The sequence below is a fragment of the Myxine glutinosa genome, chromosome 5 (genome assembly GCF_964187855.1).
Source record: "Myxine glutinosa chromosome 5, kmMyxGlut1.1, whole genome shotgun sequence".
NCBI classification, from domain to species: Eukaryota; Metazoa; Chordata; class Myxini; order Myxiniformes; family Myxinidae; genus Myxine; species Myxine glutinosa.
The window spans coordinates 182,378,813-182,400,352 of NC_136265.1; the positions used below are offsets into that span (position 1 = coordinate 182,378,813).

At 48.1% G+C, this 21,540-nt stretch overlaps 1 protein-coding gene across 10 annotated transcripts in view; it reads left to right on the plus strand.

Moving 5' to 3' along the window:
• Window positions 1–9,424: 9,424 nt before the first annotated feature.
• Window positions 9,425–21,540, plus strand: part of LOC137412527 (uncharacterized) — a 149,389-nt gene continuing 137,273 nt past the window's right edge. For 5 of the 10 annotated variants that reach the window (XM_078779221.1, XM_078779225.1, XM_078779223.1 and 2 more), the window contains exon 1: window positions 9,425–9,528. The gene's annotated coding sequence lies outside the window, so the exon portion shown is untranslated. The remainder of the gene's footprint in view (window positions 9,529–21,540) is intronic. The other 5 variants (XM_078779224.1, XM_078779227.1, XM_078779230.1 and 2 more) reach the window with 3 other exon arrangements.

The following is a 21,540-nucleotide window of genomic DNA, read 5'->3' on the forward strand; positions in this document are numbered from 1 at the left end:
AGTGTTGTTTACAGACAATGGGACTAGGGAATGGGGGATTGGGGATAGTTGGGGAGTATTGGGGAAATAGGGGAATATTTACAAGCGGATATGGATGGAGGCCAAATCCCATATCCGCAACAATATGACCCAGATGAGAAACACTGTGTGGTTTGCTGGCAGGGAAGATTAACATCTTCAAGCCGGATGCAGTCAGCTGCTTCTCGTGGAAGCCAGATGCCGACCTTCTTAAGAAGGCCAAATCTGCCACCTACCAGGCTCTGAATAGCTAAATGTGCATCTTAACTGTTCAAACCTGAAAACTGTAAATATGTGTGAAACTGTAAATATGTTATGAAATCAGAGTGGCCAGTCATTTCATTCATAAAGATGTATCAGTGAGTTTATGTAAACTCTTGTGTACATGTATGGGCACATACATGTAGAGCTTGGACAGTGAGTAATTTATGGAAACGTGACTGATGATCATGATGTCTTAGAAAAATAAAGATTGGTGTGAAGTGTGGTGCTGCGCACACACAACTTGCTTGCCAAAGAGGTAGGCCACAACGCGTTTGTTAAAACAAAAGAGTCTTTATTTCGAAAGCTCGAAATGCAGCACTGGGCGGGCTCGAGCTTAGAGCCTGCATATATGTGCCGAGGCCACGCCTAATCCTCGGGCGTGGCCGATCGGTCGAAGGGCGGGGCATGTGCCATCGGTCCCCACCTGGGCGCTCGCGCCACCCACTGGTGCGTGGAATTATTACCCCTTGTGCCCGCCACACGCGCCCCCCCAGAATTCCCGCGCACCTGAAGGGTGAGTTTGCGGGGAAGCCGGATGACCCGGCCGAAATGCCCCCTGGCGATGGGTGCAGGGCTGGGGGGTAGCGGGCCGGCGGGGCTGGGGGGTGCCGGGGGTCCGACCACCGGGGGGCGGCCTCGACGCGGAGGCAGAGCTGCTGGCGGGGGTGCTGGGGGTCCGACCGCCGGGGGGCGGCCCCGACGCGGAGGCAGAGCTGCTGGCGGGGGGTGGTCCGGATCGAGGTGGGCTGGCTTGAGGCGGTCCACGGAAATGCAATCCGGGGCACCGTCGATGTCGACCGTGAAAAATTTGTCCCCGGTCTCCAGCACGCGGAAGGGCCCGTCGTACGGGGGCCACAGCGGTGCCCGGTGGGCGTCGTGCCAGATGAACATGTACTTTGCCGTGCGAAGCTCCAGGGCGACGTGGGAAGGTGGGCAACCTTGGTGTGCCGTTGGCAACGGGGCGAACCTCCGGGCGGTCTCCTGAAGGGCGGAGCGCTGTTGTGCCGCGGACCAAGGAGCCGTGGAGTCGGGGATAAATTCACCCGGTACCCGCAGTGGTTGCCCGAAGACCAGCTCCGCCGAGGACGTGCGCAGGTTGTCCTTGGGCGCCGTCCTGAGGCCCAGCAGGACCCAGGGGAGTCTGTCGACCCAGCCGCCGTCGCGGAGGCTGGCCCAGAGCGCGGCCTTCATGGAGCGATGAAAGCGCTCGCACAGGCCATTGGCCTGGGGGTGGTAGGCCGTGGTGCGGTGTAGTTTCACCCCGAGCCCTTGCGCCACCGTGGCCCAGAGCTCCGAGGTGAACTGGGGGCCGCGGTCGGACGAGATGTCTGAGGGGGCACTGAACCGGGCAACCCAAGTGGCGATAAAGGCTTGCGCCACCTCAACCGCAGACGTCGCCGCCAATGGGACGGCCTCCGGCCACCGTGTGGTGCGGTCGACCATGGTGAGGAGGTGGGTGAACCCTCGCGAGGGGAGCAGAGGTCCCACCAAGTCGACGTGCACGTGGTCGAACCGCCGCTCGGGCACCGTAAATGGGGCCAACGGTGCCTGGGTGTGGCGGTAGACCTTTGCGCGCTGGCACGCGAGGCACGTCCTGGCTCAGTCGTGGACGTCCTTCCTGAGGCCATGCCAGACGAACTTCACCCCGATGAGTTTCTGGGATGCCTTCGTGCCAGGGTGGGACAGGCCGTGGATGGCGTCAAACACTGGGCGCCGCCAGCCAGCGGGCACGATGGGGCGAGGCCGGCCGAGGGAGACGTCGCATAGGAGGGCCGTGCCCGTGGCGTCGAACGGCACCTCAGTGACGCGGAGGCCCGTGACGGCGGTCCGCAAGGCGTGGACGCCGGGGTCGGCGGTCTGGGCCTCCGCCATCCGGGCATAGTCGACCCCGAGGTGGACCGCGTGCATGACGGACCGGGAAAGGCAATCCGACACCGGGTTGTCCTTACCCGCCACGTGACGGATGTCCGTCGTGTACTCGGACATGGCAGAGAGGTGGCGCTGCTGCCATGCCGAACATGGCTCGGCGACCTTGGCCATCGTGAACACAAGGGGCTTGTGGTCAACGAAGGCCGTGAACGGGCGGCCCTCCAGCAGGTGGCGGAAGTGTCGGACCGCCACGTGGAGCCCGAGCAACTCGCGGTCGAAGGTGCTGTACCGGCGTTCGTGCGGGCGAAGCTGCCGGCTAAAAAACGCCAGTGGTTGCCAAGCACCCTGCACCCATTGCTCGTGCACCGCGCCCACCACGTAGTCCGACGCGTCGGTGGTGAGGGCGATCGGTGCATCGGACGCCGGGTGCGCCAGCATGGTGGCGTCGGCCAGAGCCAGCTTTGCGCCCGCGAACGCCGCGGCCATCAGCTCCGACCATGCGATGTCACCTTTGCCCAGCTTGCCCTGAAGGGCCTCGTGCAGGGGGTGGAGGAGCCGGGCGACGTGGGGCACGAAGCGGTGGTAAAAGTTTACCATGCCCAGGAACTTCTGGAGCCCCTTGATCGTGCGGGGCCACGGGAAATCCCTGACCGCCTCCACCTTGGCCGGTAAAGGGACGGCCCCGTGCTCGGTGATGCTGTGCCCCAAGAAGTTGATGGTGGCGACACCGAAACGGCACTTGGTGGGGTTGATGATTAGGCCATGCTGGCCCAGGCGTTCAAAAAGCGTGCGGAGGTGGAGCAGGTGCTCCTCCCGGGACGCGCTCGCGACTAGGATGTCGTCCAGGTAGACAAACAGGAAAGGTAAGTCACGCAAGACGCTATCCATAAGCCGCTGGAACGCCTGGGCAGCATTCTTCAACCCGAAGGGCATCCTTAGGAATTTGAAGAGGCCGAAAGGGGTGATGACGGCCGTCTTCGGGACGTCGTCCGGTTGGACGGGGACCTGATGGTAGCCCCGGATGAGGTCCACCTTAGAAAACACGGTCGTGTTGGCCAACCGGGCGGAAAAGTCCTGAATGTGTGGGAACGGGTAGCGGTCGGGGGTGGTGGCATCATTGAGCCGGCGGGCGGCGGTAGTCCCCACACGGCCGCCATCCCCCGCCGGGCTTCGGCACAATGTGCATCGGAGAAGCCCAAGCGCTGTTGGAGCGCCGTATGATCCCCAGCCGCTCCAGCGTGGCGAACCCCGCTTTTGCCACGGCGAGCTTCGTGGGCTCGAGTCGGCGTGCCTGGGCATAGACCGGCGGCCCGACCATGGGGATGTGGTGCTCCACTCCATGTTTAATGGCCACCGCTGAGAAGGTGGGCCACGTGAGGGCCGGGAAACTGGCGAGGAGGCGGGTAAAGTCGTCCGCTGCCGGAAGCGTGCAAACTAAACTCGCCGGGATGGAACCTTCCAGCAAGCCGCTTGGCAAGCCGCTCGGTGAGCCGCTCAGTGAGCCGCTCAACGAGCCGCTCAGCGAACAAGCGAGCGAGCTAAAGGTTTCGGCCTGGACGAGCCATCTGCGCTTCACGTCGACCAACAACCCATTCGCACATAGGAAGTCCGCACCAAGCAATGCCTTTGGCACGCTGGCGGTCAGAAACGACCATTGAAAGCACTGCCCTCCGAACCGCAGGGAGAGGCAGCGCTTCCCGAATGTGCGGATGGGTGTACCGTTGGCGGCGAGCAAAGCGGGGCCCCGGCCCGCAGTTCGCTTGTCGGACGTGGAAGCGGGGATGACGCTTACCTGCGCTCCTGTATCGCAGAGGAAACGGCGCCCGGACAAGGTGTCCGTAATGAACAGGAGGCTGCCGGAATGGCCGACGCTCAGGGCCGCTAATGAGCGCCGGCCCGGTCGTTTCCCGACTTGTCAAACGAGCATGGCGGGCGACACGTCCTAGCCTTGTGGCCGAACCTGGCGTGGAAATAGCACCAGGCTTGCGGCGGCAGGGGCGGCGGCGGCCGCGGTGTTCTCGGCGGCGGTGGTGGTGGGCGGGGGACGCTGTAGCCTCTGCCCCGGAATCCACGACGGCAGCACCGTAACTCGACCGCGTGTCGCAAGCCGCGAAAAACTTGTCGGCCTCTACGGCCAGGGCGCGGGGTTCCCTTATGTTGGAACCGGCCAGCACGAGGCGTACCTGTAGAGGTAGCTGGCGTAGGAAAAGCGCCCGGAATAAGAAATCCGGGGCTTGGTCACCCAGCAGCGAAAGCATAAAATCCATCCGCACGGATGGTCGTGTGTCGCCGAGTTCGGGAAGGTCCAGGAGGCGGTCGGCCCGTTCGATCTCCGTGAGGCCGAACGTGGCGATGAGGAGACGTTTGAGCGCCTTGTACTTGTGGTGGACCGGCGGGTGCCGCAGGATGGACACGACTCGGGCGGCAGTGCCGGGCCCGAGGGCGGCGACCACGTGGTAGTAACGGGTCTCGTCCGCCGTTATGCCTCGAAGCTGAAATTGCGCTTCGGCCTGCACGAACCACACGTCGGCCTGTGCTTCCCAAAACTCTGGGAGTTTTACTGCGATGGCGTTGGTGGCCATGGCGCGTTTGGTGGTCAGCAACGGCTGAACCAATCGGGGTCACCAGTGAAGTGTGGTGCTGCGCACACACAACTTGCTTGCCAAAGAGGTAGGCCACAACGCGTTTGTTAAAACAAAAGAGTCTTTATTCGAAAGCTCGAACTGCAGCACTGGGCGGGCTCGAGCTTAGAGCCCCCATATACGTGCCGAGGCCACGCCTAGTCCCCAGGCGTGGCCGATCGGTCGAAGGGCGGGGCATGTGCCATCGGTCCCCGCCTGGGCGCTCGCGCCACCCACTGGTGCGTGGAATTATTACCCCTTGTGCCCGCCACAGGTGAGTAGATCAACCATGTTAAGTTTTCTCTTTTTCACTCTAAAAAGATGTTGATGTAGCGGTTGCCGCTGGACATACACAATCGCCTTACACCTGCCGAGGACGCAACCACGGAGCGATCGCTGTGCCGGGCTCGCCCAGACCGCCCGGAGATGCTCAGTCTCGCCGTTCCCGGGCATGTCCAGACTCGCCCAGGTCTCCCGGACACGCCCAGTCGCGCCTTTTATGGGCAAACGCTCCGGAATGAGATATTCGAGTGCTCCGAGGTGAACTGGGGGCCGCGGTCGGATGAGATGTCTGAGGGGGCGCCGAACCGGGCGACCCAGGTGGCGATGAAAGCCTGCGTGACATCGGCCGCCGTTGTCGACGCCAAGGGCACGGCCTCCGGCCACCGGGTGGTGCGGTCCACCATGGTGAGGACGTAGGTGAAACCCCGCGAGGGGGGCAGAGGTCCCACCAGGTCCACGTGGACGTGGTCAAACCGGCGTTCCGGCACCGTGAACGGGGCCAACGGGGCCTGGGTGTGCCGGTGCACCTTGGCGCGCTGGCACGCGAGGCACGTCCTGGCCCAGCCGCGGACGGCCTTCCGGAGGCCATGCCAGACGAACTTGTCGGCGATCAGCCTTTGGGAGGCCCTCGCGCCCGGGTGGGACAGGCCGTGGATGGCGTCAAACACCTGGCGCTGCCAGCCCGCGGGCACGATGGGGCGAGGACGCCCGAGGGAGACGTCGCACAAGAGGGCCGCGCCCGCGCCGTCAAACGGCACCTCGGCGACACGGAGGCCCGTGACGGCGGTCCGCAAGGCCTGGACGTCGGGGTCAGCGGCCTGGTCCGCTGCCATCCGGGCATAGTCGATGCCGAGGTGGACTGCGTGGGCGACGGCCCGGGAAAGGCAATCCGCCACCGGGTTGTCCTTCCCCGCGACGTGCTGGATGTCCGTCGTGTACTCGGACACGGCCGAGAGGTGACGCTGCTGCCGGGCCGACCACGGCTCGGTGACTTTGCCCATCGCAAAGATCAGCGGCTTGTGGTCGACGAAGGCAGTGAACGCCCGGCCCTCGAGCAGATGGCGGAAGTGCCTGACCGCCAAGTGAAGTCCGAGCAACTCGCGGTCGAAGGTACTGTAACGGCGTTCGGGCGGGCGAAGCTGCCGACTAAAGAACGCCAGCGGTTGCCAAGCTCCACGCACCCATTGCTCATGCACTGCGCCCACCGCGTAGTCCGAGGCATCGGTGGTGAGGGCGATCGGTGCATCGGGCGCCGGGTGCGCGAGCATGGTGGCGTTAGCCAAGGCGAGCTTCGCGCCCGTGAACGCCGTGTCCATCTGCTCGGTCCAGGTAACGTCGCCTTTGCCCGGCTTACCTCGGAGAGCTTCGTGCAGGGGGCGCAGGAGCTGGGCGATACGGGGCAGGAACCGATGGTAAAAGTTCACCATGCCCAGGAACTCCTGCAGCCCTCTGATCGTGCGGGGGCGCGGAAACCCCTTCACCGCCTCCACCTTGGCCGGTAGGGGGACGGCTCCGTGCCTGGTGACACGGTGCCCCAGAAAATCGATTGTGGCGGCGCCGAACCGGCACTTTGCGGGGTTCACAATCAGGCCATGCTGGCCCAGGCGTTCGAAGAGCGTGCGGAGGTGGCGTAGGTGCTCTTCGCGGGACGCGCTGGCGACGAGGATATCGTCCAGGTAAACGTAGACAAAATCCAAGTCACGCAGGACGCTGTCCATCAGTCGCTGGAACGCCTGAGCCGCATTCTTCAGACCGAAGGGCATGCGCAAGAACTCGAAGAGTCCGAATGGCGTGATGACCGCCGTCTTCGGGACGTCCTCCGGCCTGACGGGGACCTGATGGTAGCCGCGTATGAGGTCCACCTTCGAGAAGAAGGACCTGCCCGCCAAACGGGCGGAAAAGTCCTGAATGTGGGGGACGGGGTAGCGGTCGGGAGTCGTGGCGTCATCGAGACGGCGATAGTCCCCGCACGGTCGCCATCCCCCGCCGGGCTTCGGCACGATGTGCAGCGGCGACGCCCAAGCGCTCTCTGAGCGCCGAACGATGCCGAGTCGCTCCAGGGTAGCGAACTCCGCTTTTGCCACCGCCAGCTTCGTCGGCTCGAGGCGGCGTGCCCGGGCGTAGACCGGTGGCCCGACGGTGGGGATGTGATGGGCCACCCCGTGCTTGACGGCCCCCGCCGAGAAGGTGGGCCGCGTGAGGGCCGGGAAGCCGGCGAGGAGGCGGGTGAATGCGTCCGCTGCCGGAAGCATACAGACCAACGTGGCCGGAACCGAATCGTTCGGCAAGCCGCTTGGCAAGCCGCTCGTTGAGCTGGGCAACGCACAAGCGAGCGAGCTGAACGTCTCGGCCTGGACAAGCCGTCTGCGCTTGACGTCGACCAGGAGCCCATTAGCGCACAGGAAGTCCGCGCCAAGCAGTGCCATGGGCACGTCGGCGGTGACGAACGTCCATCGGAAAACCTGCCCTCCAAACCGCAGAGAGAGGCAGCGTTTTCCGTACGTACGGATGGGCGTCCCGTTCGCGGCAAGCAGCGCGGGGCCCCCACCCGCGGCGTGCTTGTCTGACGTGCCGGCGGGAATGACACTCACCTGCGCTCCCGTGTCGCACAGGTAACGGCGCCTGGAGAAGGTGTCCGTTATGAACAGCAGGCTGTTCGAATGGCCGGCGCTCATCGCCACTATTGAGCGCCGGCCCGGGCGTTTCCCGACCCGTTGAAGGAGCACGGCGGATGACACCGCCGAGCTTCGTGGCCGAACTTGGCGTGGAACCAGCACCAGGTGGTGGAGCTGGAGGAGCGCGGCTGGCTCCGCCAGGCCGGTGGAGTTGGCGGGTTTCCCCGTGGTGGCGGTTTTCGCCGCGGCGGTGGGCGGGGCGTGGCGGCGTTCACGAGGTGCGTATCAGCATGCTGCTGAACATCAGCGTGCTGTAGAAGCTGATGCTGTGGAACATGCTGCTGAACATCAGCGTCGAGGGCCGTGACGGCCACGCCGACGCTCGCCCGCATGTCCGAAGCGGCGAAGTACCTGTCCGCCTCGGCCGCCAATGCTCGGGGTTCCGTTAGCTCGGTCCCGGCCAACGCGAGGCGGACCTGCGCTGGAAGTTGGCGCCGGAAAAGCGCCCGGAATAGCGAACCGGGGGCTTCGTCGCCCAACAGTGACAGCATATGGTCCATTCGGACCGACGGGCGCGTCTCACCGAGCTCGGGGAGATCCAGGAGGCGGTCGGCCCGTGCGTCGTCCGTAAGGCCGAACGTGGCTAGGAGTAGCCGCTTGAGTGCCTCGTACTTGTGGCCGTTCGGTGGGTGGCGAAGGACGGACACAACTCGAGCGGCCGTGCCGGGCCCGAGGGAGGCGACGACGTGGCAATAGCGCGTGTCATCGCCGGTGAGGCGCCGAAGCTGAAATTGGGCTTCGGCCTGGACGAACCAGACTTCGGCCTGAGCCTCCCAAAATTCCGGAAGTTTGACGAAGTCGGCCATGGCGATGGCGTCGCGTGTGGAAGGATCGCTCCAGCAGATCCAACGTCGAGGGTCACCAGTAAAGCGCGGCGTTACGCGCGCTGCTTGTGAGCAAGGAGGAAGCGGACAAGCGGTGACATATAAACGTCTTTATTGTAAGACTACACTGTAACACTGTACTGTCCCGAGCTGGGCGCCCGGTGTATATCATGAGGCCACGCCTACCCCTGGTGCGTGGCCACCGCCCACTTGGTGCGCGGAATGATGTCACCACGCCAGTGGGCTTTTGTGTCCGCCACAGCTGCCTGATAAACGGGCTTTTCAGTTTTACTCGAGTTGATTTGATGCAATAAAGAAACTTGGACGAATTCCAGCTTTTTGTCGCGTCCATTCTTTCGATTCGAGTTGGAGCACAGCTCCTTCATTGATATATTTCAGCTAACTGTGGTCTCAAAATGCAGGAGATTGCACCATTTTGCTTCATTAAAAAAAAAAATTTCCGGGGGGGGGGGTGGGGCATGCCCCCGGACCCCCCTAGGGACGCGTGCGACCCCAGCCTACCGCTTTTCTTTCAAAAAAGGTTGGCAGGTATGGAACTGCATCGATGAAGCGAAAAGCACCCTCGACTCTGCCAATCGTTTTAAATTTAATAAAACTAACGGAGCAATCAATTATCCAGTCCCTCGCACCGGACTTGTTTGCTTCAGTCGAAGTGATTATGCACGTGGTGTATGTAGTGTGGTGTATCCTGTCGTGGTGTATGTAGTGTGGTGTATGTAGTGTGGTGTATCCTGTCGTGGTGTATCCTGGCTCTGAAAAGCCCGTTAATATATAGCACTACGAAGAAGAAGAAGAAGGGGTAAAGGAAGAAGAAGAGGTAAATATGTTATAACGACGAGGAAGAAGAGGTACACTTCCGGAGTATCGCGATAGCGGATAGTTGCGTCAGCTTGAACGGCTTTTCATATTTGAAAATGACTGTGGTGAAAATCATGTTGTTGGAACACGTTTTGTGTGAGTATCCTGTTTATACCGTGTGAAGGTAGTGAATATCACGTAGTTGGAACACGTTTTGTGTGAGTATCTTGTATCTTGTTTATACCATCCATACCGTGTAAAAGTAGTGAATATCACGTAGTTGGAACACGTTTTGTGTGAGTGTCTTGTTTACACCATCCATACCGTATAAAGGTAGTGAATATCACGTAGTTTGAACACGTTTTGTGTGAGTATCTTGTATCTTGTTTATACCATCCATACCGTGTAAAAGTAGTGAATATCACGTAGTTGGAACACGTTTTGTGTGAGTGTCTTGTTTATACCATCCATACCGTATAAAGGTAGTGAATATCACGTAGTTTGAACACGTTTTGTGTGAGTATCTTGTTTACACCATCCATACAGTGTTAAGGTAGTGAATATCACGTAGTTTGAACACGTTTTGTGTGAGTATCCTGTATCTTGTTTACACCATCAATACCGTGTAAAGGTAGTGAATATCACGTAGTTTGAACACGTTTTGTGTGAGTATCTTGTTTATACCATCCATACAGTGTAAAGGTAGTGAATATCACGTAGTTTGAACACGTTTTGTGTGAGTATCTTGTTTATACCATCCATACAGTGTAAAGGTAGTGAATATCACGTAGTTGGAACACGTTTTGTGTGAGTATCCTGTATCTTGTTTACACCATCCATACCGTATAAAGGTAGTGAATATCACGTAGTTTGAACACGTTTTGTGTGAGTATCTTGTTTACACCATCCATACCGTATAAAGGTAGTGAATATCACGTAGTTGGAACACGTTTTGTGTGAGTATCTTGTTTACACCATCAATACCGTGTAAAGGTAGTGAATATCACGTAGTTTGAACACGTTTTGTGTGAGTATCTTGTTTATACCATCCATACCGTATAAAGGTAGTGAATATCACGTAGTTTGAACACGTTTTGTGTGAGTATCCTGTATCTTGTTTACACCATCAATACCGTGTAAAGGTAGTGAATATCACGTAGTTTGAACACGTTTTGTGTGAGTATCTTGTTTATACCATCCATACAGTGTTAAGGTAGTGAATATCACGTAGTTGGAACACGTTTTGTGTGAGTATCTTGTATCTTGTTTATACCATCCATACCGTGTAAAAGTAGTGAATATCACGTAGTTTGAACACGTTTTGTGTGAGTATCTTGTTTACACCATCCATACCGTATAAAGGTAGTGAATATCACGTAGTTTGAACACGTTTTGTGTGAGTATCTTGTTTACACCATCCATACAGTGTTAAGGTAGTGAATATCACGTAGTTGGAACACGTTTTGTGTGAGTATCCTGTATCTTGTTTATACCATCCATACCGTATAAAGGTAGTGAATATCACGTAGTTTGAACACGTTTTGTGTGAGTGTCTTGTTTATACCATCCATACCGTGTAAAGGTAGTGAATATCACGTAGTTTGAACACGTTTTGTGTGAGTATCTTGTTTACACCATCCATACAGTGTTAAGGTAGTGAATATCACGTAGTTGGAACACGTTTTGTGTGAGTATCCTGTATCTTGTTTATACCATCCATACCGTATAAAGGTAGTGAATATCACGTAGTTGGAACACGTTTTGTGTGAGTGTCTTGTTTACACCATCCATACCGTGTAAAGGTAGTGAATATCACGTAGTTTGAACACGTTTTGTGTGAGTATCTTGTTTATACCATCCATACCGTATAAAGGTAGTGAATATCACGTAGTTTGAACACGTTTTGTGTGAGTATCTTGTTTATAACATCCATACCGTATAAAAGTAGTGAATATCACGTAGTTTGAACACGTTTTGTGTGAGTATCCTGTATCTTGTTTACACCATCAATACCGTGTAAAGGTAGTGAATATCACGTAGTTTGAACACGTTTTGTGTGAGTATCCTGTATCTTGTTTACACCATCAATACCGTGTTAAGGTAGTGAATATCACGTAGTTTGAACACGTTTTGTGTGAGTATCTTGTTTATACCATCCATACCGTATAAAGGTAGTGAATATCACGTAGTTGGAACACGTTTTGTGTGAGTATCTTGTTTATACCATCCATACCGTATAAAGGTAGTGAATATCACGTAGTTTGAACACGTTTTGTGTGAGTATCTTGTTTATACCATCCATACCGTATAAAGGTAGTGAATATCACGTAGTTTGAACACGTTTTGTGTGAGTATCTTGTTTATACCATCCATACCGTATAAAGGTAGTGAATATCACGTAGTTGGAACACGTTTTGTGTGAGTATCTTGTTTATACCATCCATACCGTATAAAGGTAGTGAATATCACGTAGTTGGAACACGTTTTGTGTGAGTATCTTGTTTACACCATCAATACCGTGTAAAGGTAGTGAATATCACGTAGTTTGAACACGTTTTGTGTGAGTATCCTGTATCTTGTTTACACCATCAATACCGTGTAAAGGTAGTGAATATCACGTAGTTTGAACACGTTTTGTGTGAGTATCCTGTATCTTGTTTACACCATCAATACCGTGTTAAGGTAGTGAATATCACGTAGTTTGAACACGTTTTGTGTGAGTATCTTGTTTATACCATCCATACCGTATAAAGGTAGTGAATATCACGTAGTTTGAACACGTTTTGTGTGAGTATCTTGTTTATACCATCCATACCGTATAAAGGTAGTGAATATCACGTAGTTGGAACACGTTTTGTGTGAGTATCTTGTTTATACCATCCATACCGTATAAAGGTAGTGAATATCACGTAGTTTGAACACGTTTTGTGTGAGTATCCTGTATCTTGTTTACACCATCAATACCGTGTAAAGGTAGTGAATATCACGTAGTTTGAACACGTTTTGTGTGAGTATCTTGTTTATACCATCCATACCGTATAAAGGTAGTGAATATCACGTAGTTTGAACACGTTTTATGTGAGTATCTTGTTTATACCATCCATACCGTATAAAGGTAGTGAACATCACGTAGTTTGAACACGTTTTGTGTGAGTATCCTGTATCTTGTTTACACCATCAATACCGTGTAAAGGTAGTGAATATCACGTAGTTTGAACACGTTTTGTGTGAGTATCTTGTTTATACCATCCATACCGTATAAAGGTAGTGAACATCACGTAGTTTGAACACGTTTTGTGTGAGTATCCTGTATCTTGTTTACACCATCAATACCGTATAAAGGTAGTGAATATCACGTAGTTTGAACACGTTTTATGTGAGTATCTTGTTTATACCATCCATACCGTATAAAGGTAGTGAATATCACGTAGTTTGAACACGTTTTATGTGAGTATCTTGTTTATACCATCCATACCGTATAAAGGTAGTGAATATCACGTAGTTTGAACACGTTTTATGTGAGTATCTTGTTTATACCATCCATACCGTATAAAGGTAGTGAATATCACGTAGTTTGAACACGTTTTATGTGAGTATCTTGTTTATACCATCCATACCGTGTAAAGGTAGTGAATATCACGTAGTTTGAATACGTTTTGTGTGAGTATCTTGTTTATACCATCCATACAGTGTTAAGGTAGTGAATATCACGTAGTTTGAACACGTTTTGTGTGAGTATCTTGTTTACACCATCCATACCGTGTAAAGGTAGTGAATATCACGTAGTTTGAACACGTTTTGTGTGAGTATCTTGTTTACACCATCCATACCGTGTTAAGGTAGTGAATATCACGTGGTTTGAACACGTTTTGTGTGAGTATCTTGTTTACACCATCCATACCGTGTTAAGGTAGTGAATATCACGTAGTCTGAACACGTTTTGTGTGAGTATCTTGTTTACACCATCCATACCGTATAAAGGTAGTGAATATCACGTAGTCTGAACACGTTTTGTGTGAGTATCTTGTTTACACCATCCATACCGTGTTAAGGTAGTGAATATCACGTAGTCTGAACACGTTTTGTGTGAGTATCTTGTTTACACCATCCATACCGTGTAAAGGTAGTGAATATCACGTAGTTTGAACACGTTTTGTGTGAGTATCTTGTTTACACCATCCATACCGTGTTAAGGTAGTGAATATCACGTGGTTTGAACACGTTTTGTGTGAGTATCTTGTTTACACCATCCATACCGTGTTAAGGTAGTGAATATCACGTAGTTGGAACACGTTTTGTGTGAGTATCTTGTTTACACCATCCATACCGTATAAAGGTAGTGAATATCACGTAGTTTGAACACGTTTTGTGTGAGTATCTTGTTTACACCATCCATACCGTGTTAAGGTAGTGAATATCACGTAGTTTGAACACGTTTTGTGTGAGTATCTTGTTTACACCATCCATACCGTATAAAGGTAGTGAATATCACGTAGTTGGAACACGTTTTGTGTGAGTATCTTGTTTACACCATCCATACCGTATAAAGGTAGTGAATATCACGTAGTTGGAACACGTTTTGTGTGAGTATCTTGTTTATACCATCCATACCGTATAAAGGTAGTGAATATCACGTAGTTTGAACACGTTTTGTGTGAGTATCTTGTTTATACCATCCATACCGTATAAAGGTAGTGAATATCACGTAGTTTGAACACGTTTTGTGTGAGTATCTTGTTTATACCATCCATACCGTATAAAGGTAGTGAATATCACGTAGTTGGAACACGTTTTGTGTGAGTATCTTGTTTATACCATCCATACCGTATAAAGGTAGTGAATATCACGTAGTTGGAACACGTTTTGTGTGAGTATCTTGTTTATACCATCCATACCGTATAAAGGTAGTGAATATCACGTAGTTTGAACACGTTTTGTGTGAGTATCCTGTATCTTGTTTACACCATCAATACCGTGTAAAGGTAGTGAATATCACGTAGTTTGAACACGTTTTGTGTGAGTATCTTGTTTATACCATCCATACCGTATAAAGGTAGTGAATATCACGTAGTTTGAACACGTTTTGTGTGAGTATCCTGTATCTTGTTTACACCATCAATACCGTGTAAAGGTAGTGAATATCACGTAGTTTGAACACGTTTTGTGTGAGTATCTTGTTTATACCATCCATACCGTATAAAGGTAGTGAATATCACGTAGTTTGAACACGTTTTGTGTGAGTATCTTGTTTACACCATCCATACCGTATAAAGGTAGTGAATATCACGTAGTTTGAACACGTTTTGTGTGAGTATCTTGTTTACACCATCCATACAGTGTTAAGGTAGTGAATATCACGTAGTTGGAACACGTTTTGTGTGAGTATCCTGTATCTTGTTTACACCATCAATACCGTATAAAGGTAGTGAATATCACGTAGTTGGAACACGTTTTGTGTGAGTATCCTGTATCTTGTTTACACCATCAATACCGTATAAAGGTAGTGAATATCACGTAGTTGGAACACGTTTTGTGTGAGTATCCTGTATCTTGTTTACACCATCAATACCGTATAAAGGTAGTGAATATCACGTAGTTGGAACACGTTTTGTGTGAGTGTCTTGTTTACACCATCCATACCGTATAAAGGTAGTGAATATCACGTAGTCTGAACACGTTTTGTGTGAGTATCTTGTTTACACCATCCATACCGTATAAAGGTAGTGAATATCACGTAGTCTGAACACGTTTTGTGTGAGTATCTTGTTTACACCATCCATACCGTATAAAGGTAGTGAATATCACGTAGTCTGAACACGTTTTGTGTGAGTATCTTGTTTACACCATCCATACAGTGTTAAGGTAGTGAATATCACGTAGTTTGAACACGTTTTGTGTGAGTATCCTGTATCTTGTTTACACCATCAATACCGTGTAAAGGTAGTGAATATCACGTAGTTTGAACACGTTTTGTGTGAGTATCCTGTATCTTGTTTACACCATCAATACCGTATAAAGGTAGTGAATATCACGTAGTTTGAACACGTTTTGTGTGAGTATCTTGTTTATACCATCCATACCGTATAAAGGTAGTGAATATCACGTAGTTTGAACACGTTTTGTGTGAGTATCTTGTTTATACCATCCATACCGTATAAAGGTAGTGAATATCACGTAGTTTGAACACGTTTTGTGTGAGTATCTTGTTTATACCATCCATACAGTGTAAAGGTAGTGAATATCACGTAGTTGGAACACGTTTTGTGTGAGTATCCTGTATCTTGTTTACACCATCCATACCGTGTAAAGGTAGTGAATATCACGTAGTTGGAACACGTTTTGTGTGAGTATCTTGTTTACACCATCCATACCGTGTAAAGGTAGTGAATATCACGTAGTTTGAACACGTTTTGTGTGAGTATCTTGTTTATACCATCCATACCGTATAAAGGTAGTGAATATCACGTAGTTTGAACACGTTTTGTGTGAGTATCTTGTTTATACCATCCATACCGTATAAAGGTAGTGAATATCACGTAGTTTGAACACGTTTTATGTGAGTATCTTGTTTATACCATCCATACCGTATAAAGGTAGTGAATATCACGTAGTTTGAACACGTTTTGTGTGAGTATCCTGTATCTTGTTTACACCATCAATACCGTGTAAAGGTAGTGAATATCACGTAGTTTGAACACGTTTTGTGTGAGTATCCTGTATCTTGTTTACACCATCAATACCGTGTAAAGGTAGTGAATATCACGTAGTTTGAACACGTTTTGTGTGAGTATCTTGTTTATACCATCCATACCGTATAAAGGTAGTGAATATCACGTCGTTGGAACACGTTTTGTGTGAGTATCTTGTTTATACCATCCATACCGTATAAAGGTAGTGAATATCACGTAGTTTGAACACGTTTTGTGTGAGTATCCTGTATCTTGTTTACACCATCAATACCGTGTAAAGGTAGTGAATATCACGTAGTTTGAACACGTTTTGTGTGAGTATCTTGTTTATACCATCCATACCGTATAAAGGTAGTGAATATCACGTAGTTGGAACACGTTTTGTGTGAGTATCTTGTTTATACCATCCATACCGTATAAAGGTAGTGAATATCACGTAGTTTGAACACGTTTTGTGTGAGTATCTTGTTTATACCATCCATACCGTATAAAGGTAGTGAATATCACGTAGTTTGAACACGTTTTGTGTGAGTATCTTGTTTATACCATCCATACCGTATAAAGGTAGTGAATATCACGTAGTTGGAACACGTTTTGTGTGAGTATCTTGTTTACACCATCAATACCGTGTAAAGGTAGTGAATATCACGTAGTTTGAACACGTTTTGTGTGAGTATCCTGTATCTTGTTTACACCATCAATACCGTGTAAAGGTAGTGAATATCACGTAGTTTGAACACGTTTTGTGTGAGTATCTTGTTTATACCATCCATACCGTATAAAGGTAGTGAATATCACGTAGTTTGAACACGTTTTATGTGAGTATCTTGTTTATACCATCCATACCGTATAAAGGTAGTGAATATCACGTAGTTTGAACACGTTTTGTGTGAGTATCTTGTTTATACCATCCATACCGTATAAAGGTAGTGAATATCACGTAGTTGGAACACGTTTTGTGTGAGTATCTTGTTTACACCATCCATACCGTATAAAGGTAGTGAATATCACGTAGTTTGAACACGTTTTGTGTGAGTATCTTGTTTACACCATCCATACCGTGTTAAGGTAGTGAATATCACGTAGTTTGAACACGTTTTGTGTGAGTATCTTGTTTACACCATCCATACCGTATAAAGGTAGTGAATATCACGTAGTTGGAACACGTTTTGTGTGAGTATCTTGTTTACACCATCCATACCGTATAAAGGTAGTGAATATCACGTAGTTGGAACACGTTTTGTGTGAGTATCTTGTTTATACCATCCATACCGTATAAAGGTAGTGAATATCACGTAGTTTGAACACGTTTTGTGTGAGTATCTTGTTTATACCATCCATACCGTATAAAGGTAGTGAATATCACGTAGTTGGAACACGTTTTGTGTGAGTATCTTGTTTACACCATCAATACCGTGTAAAGGTAGTGAATATCACGTAGTTTGAACACGTTTTGTGTGAGTATCTTGTTTATACCATCCATACCGTATAAAGGTAGTGAATATCACGTAGTTTGAACACGTTTTGTGTGAGTATCTTGTTTATACCATCCATACCGTATAAAGGTAGTGAATATCACGTAGTTGGAACACGTTTTGTGTGAGTATCTTGTTTATACCATCCATACCGTATAAAGGTAGTGAATATCACGTAGTTTGAACACGTTTTGTGTGAGTATCCTGTATCTTGTTTACACCATCAATACCGTGTAAAGGTAGTGAATATCACGTAGTTTGAACACGTTTTGTGTGAGTATCTTGTTTATACCATCCATACCGTATAAAGGTAGTGAATATCACGTAGTTTGAACACGTTTTATGTGAGTATCTTGTTTATACCATCCATACCGTATAAAGGTAGTGAATATCACGTAGTTTGAACACGTTTTGTGTGAGTATCTTGTTTATACCATCCATACCGTATAAAGGTAGTGAATATCACGTAGTTTGAACACGTTTTATGTGAGTATCTTGTTTATACCATCCATACCGTGTAAAGGTAGTGAATATCACGTAGTTTGAACACGTTTTGTGTGAGTATCTTGTTTACACCATCCATACCGTGTTAAGGTAGTGAATATCACGTAGTTTGAACACGTTTTGTGTGAGTATCTTGTTTATACCATCCATACCGTATAAAGGTAGTGAATATCACGTAGTTTGAATACGTTTTATGTGAGTATCTTGTTTACACCATCCATACAGTGTTAAGGTAGTGAATATCACGTGGTTTGAACACGTTTTGTGTGAGTATCTTGTTTACACCATCCATACCGTGTTAAGGTAGTGAATATCACGTAGTTGGAACACGTTTTGTGTGAGTATCTTGTTTACACCATCCATACCGTATAAAGGTAGTGAATATCACGTAGTTTGAACACGTTTTGTGTGAGTATCTTGTTTATACCATCCATACCGTATAAAGGTAGTGAATATCACGTAGTTTGAACACGTTTTGTGTGAGTATCTTGTTTATACCATCCATACCGTATAAAGGTAGTGAATATCACGTAGTTGGAACACGTTTTGTGTGAGTATCTTGTTTATACCATCCATACCGTATAAAGGTAGTGAATATCACGTAGTTTGAACACGTTTTGTGTGAGTATCTTGTATCTTGTTTACACCATCAATACCGTGTAAAGGTAGTGAATATCACGTAGTTGGAACACGTTTTATGTGAGTATCTTGTTTATACCATCCATACCGTATAAAGGTAGTGAATATCACGTAGTTGGAACACGTTTTGTGTGAGTATCTTGTTTATACCATCCATACCGTGTAAAGGTAGTGAATATCACGTAGTTGGAACACGTTTTGTGTGAGTATCTTGTTTATACCATCCATACCGTATAAAGGTAGTGAATATCACGTAGTTTGAACACGTTTTGTGTGAGTATCTTGTTTATACCATCCATACCGTATAAAGGTAGTGAATATCACGTAGTTTGAACACGTTTTGTGTGAGTATCCTGTATCTTGTTTACACCATCAATACCGTGTAAAGGTAGTGAATATCACGTAGTTTGAACACGTTTTGTGTGAGTATCCTGTATCTTGTTTACACCATCAATACCGTGTAAAGGTAGTGAATATCACGTAGTTTGAACACGTTTTGTGTGAGTATCTTGTTTATACCATCCATACCGTATAAAGGTAGTGAATATCACGTAGTTTGAACACGTTTTATGTGAGTATCTTGTTTATACCATCCATACCGTATAAAGGTAGTGAATATCACGTAGTTTGAACACGTTTTGTGTGAGTATCTTGTTTATACCATCCATACCGTATAAAGGTAGTGAATATCACGTAGTTTGAACACGTTTTGTGTGAGTATCCTGTATCTTGTTTACACCATCAATACCGTGTAAAGGTAGTGAATATCACGTAGTTTGAACACGTTTTGTGTGAGTATCTTGTTTATACCATCCATACCGTATAAAGGTAGTGAATATCACGTAGTTGGAACACGTTTTGTGTGAGTATCTTGTTTATACCATCCATACCGTATAAAGGTAGTGAATATCACGTAGTTTGAACACGTTTTGTGTGAGTATCCTGTATCTTGTTTACACCATCAATACCGTGTAAAGGTAGTGAATATCACGTAGTTTGAACACGTTTTGTGTGAGTATCCTGTATCTTGTTTACACCATCAATACCGTGTAAAGGTAGTGAATATCACGTAGTTTGAACACGTTTTGTGTGAGTATCCTGTATCTTGTTTACACCATCAATACCGTGTAAAGGTAGTGAATATCACGTAGTTTGAATACGTTTTGTGTGAGTATCTTGTTTATACCATCCATACCGTATAAAGGTAGTGAATATCACGTAGTTTGAACACGTTTTGTGTGAGTATCTTGTTTATACCATCCATACCGTATAAAGGTAGTGAATATCACGTAGTTTGAACACGTTTTGTGTGAGTATCTTGTTTATACCATCCATACCGTGTAAAGGTAGTGAATATCACGTAGTTTGAACACGTTTTATGTGAGTATCTTGTTTATACCATCCATACCGTATAAAGGTAGTGAATATCACGTAGTTTGAACACGTTTTGTGTGAGTATCCTGTATCTTGTTTACACCATCAATACCGTGTAAAGGTAGTGAATATCACGTAGTTTGAACACGTTTTGTGTGAGTATCTTGTTTACACCATCCATACCGTATAAAGGTAGTGAATATCACGTAGTTTGAACACGTTTTGTGTGAGTATCTTGTTTACACCATCCATACAGTGTTAAGGTAGTGAATATCACGTAGTTTGAACACGTTTTGTGTGAGTATCCTGTATCTTGTTTACACCATCAATACCGTGTAAAGGTAGTGAATATCACGTAGTTTGAACACGTTTTGTGTGAGTATCTTGTTTATACCATCCATACAGTGTAAAGGTAGTGAATATCACGTAGTTTGAACACGTTTTGTGTGAGTATCTTGTTTATACCATCCATACAGTGTAAAGGTAGTGAATATCACGTAGTTGGAACACGTTTTGTGTGAGTATCCTGTATCTTGTTTACACCATCCATACCGTATAAAGGTAGTGAATATCACGTAGTTGGAACACGTTTTGTGTGAGTATCTTGTTTATACCATCCATACCGTATAAAGGTAGTGAATATCACGTAGTTTGAACACGTTTTGTGTGAGTATCTTGTTTACACCATCCATACCGTATAAAGGTAGTGAATATCACGTAGTTGGAACACGTTTTGTGTGAGTATCTTGTTTACACCATCAATACCGTGTAAAGGTAGTGAATATCACGTAGTTTGAACACGTTTTGTGTGAGTATCCTGTATCTTGTTTACACCATCAATACCGTGTAAAGGTAGTGAATATCACGTAGTTTGAACACGTTTTGTGTGAGTATCTTGTTTATACCATCCATACAGTGTTAAGGTAGTGAATATCACGTAGTTGGAACACGTTTTGTGTGAGTATCTTGTATCTTGTTTATACCATCCATACCGTGTAAAAGTAGTGAATATCACGTAGTTTGAACACGTTTTGTGTGAGTATCTTGTTTACACCATCCATACCGTATAAAGGTAGTGAATATCACGTAGTTTGAACACGTTTTGTGTGAGTATCTTGTTTACACCATCCATACAGTGTTAAGGTAGTGAATATCACGTAGTTGGAACACGTTTTGTGTGAGTATCCTGTATCTTGTTTATACCATCCATACCGTATAAAGGTAGTGAATATCACGTAGTTTGAACACGTTTTGTGTGAGTGTCTTGTTTATACCATCCATACCGTATAAAGGTAGTGAATATCACGTAGTTGGAACACGTTTTGTGTGAGTGTCTTGTTTACACCATCCATACCGTGTAAAGGTAGTGAATATCACGTAGTTTGAACACGTTTTGTGTGAGTATCTTGTTTATACCATCCATACCGTATAAAGGTAGTGAATATCACGTAGTTTGAACACGTTTTGTGTGAGTATCTTGTTTATAA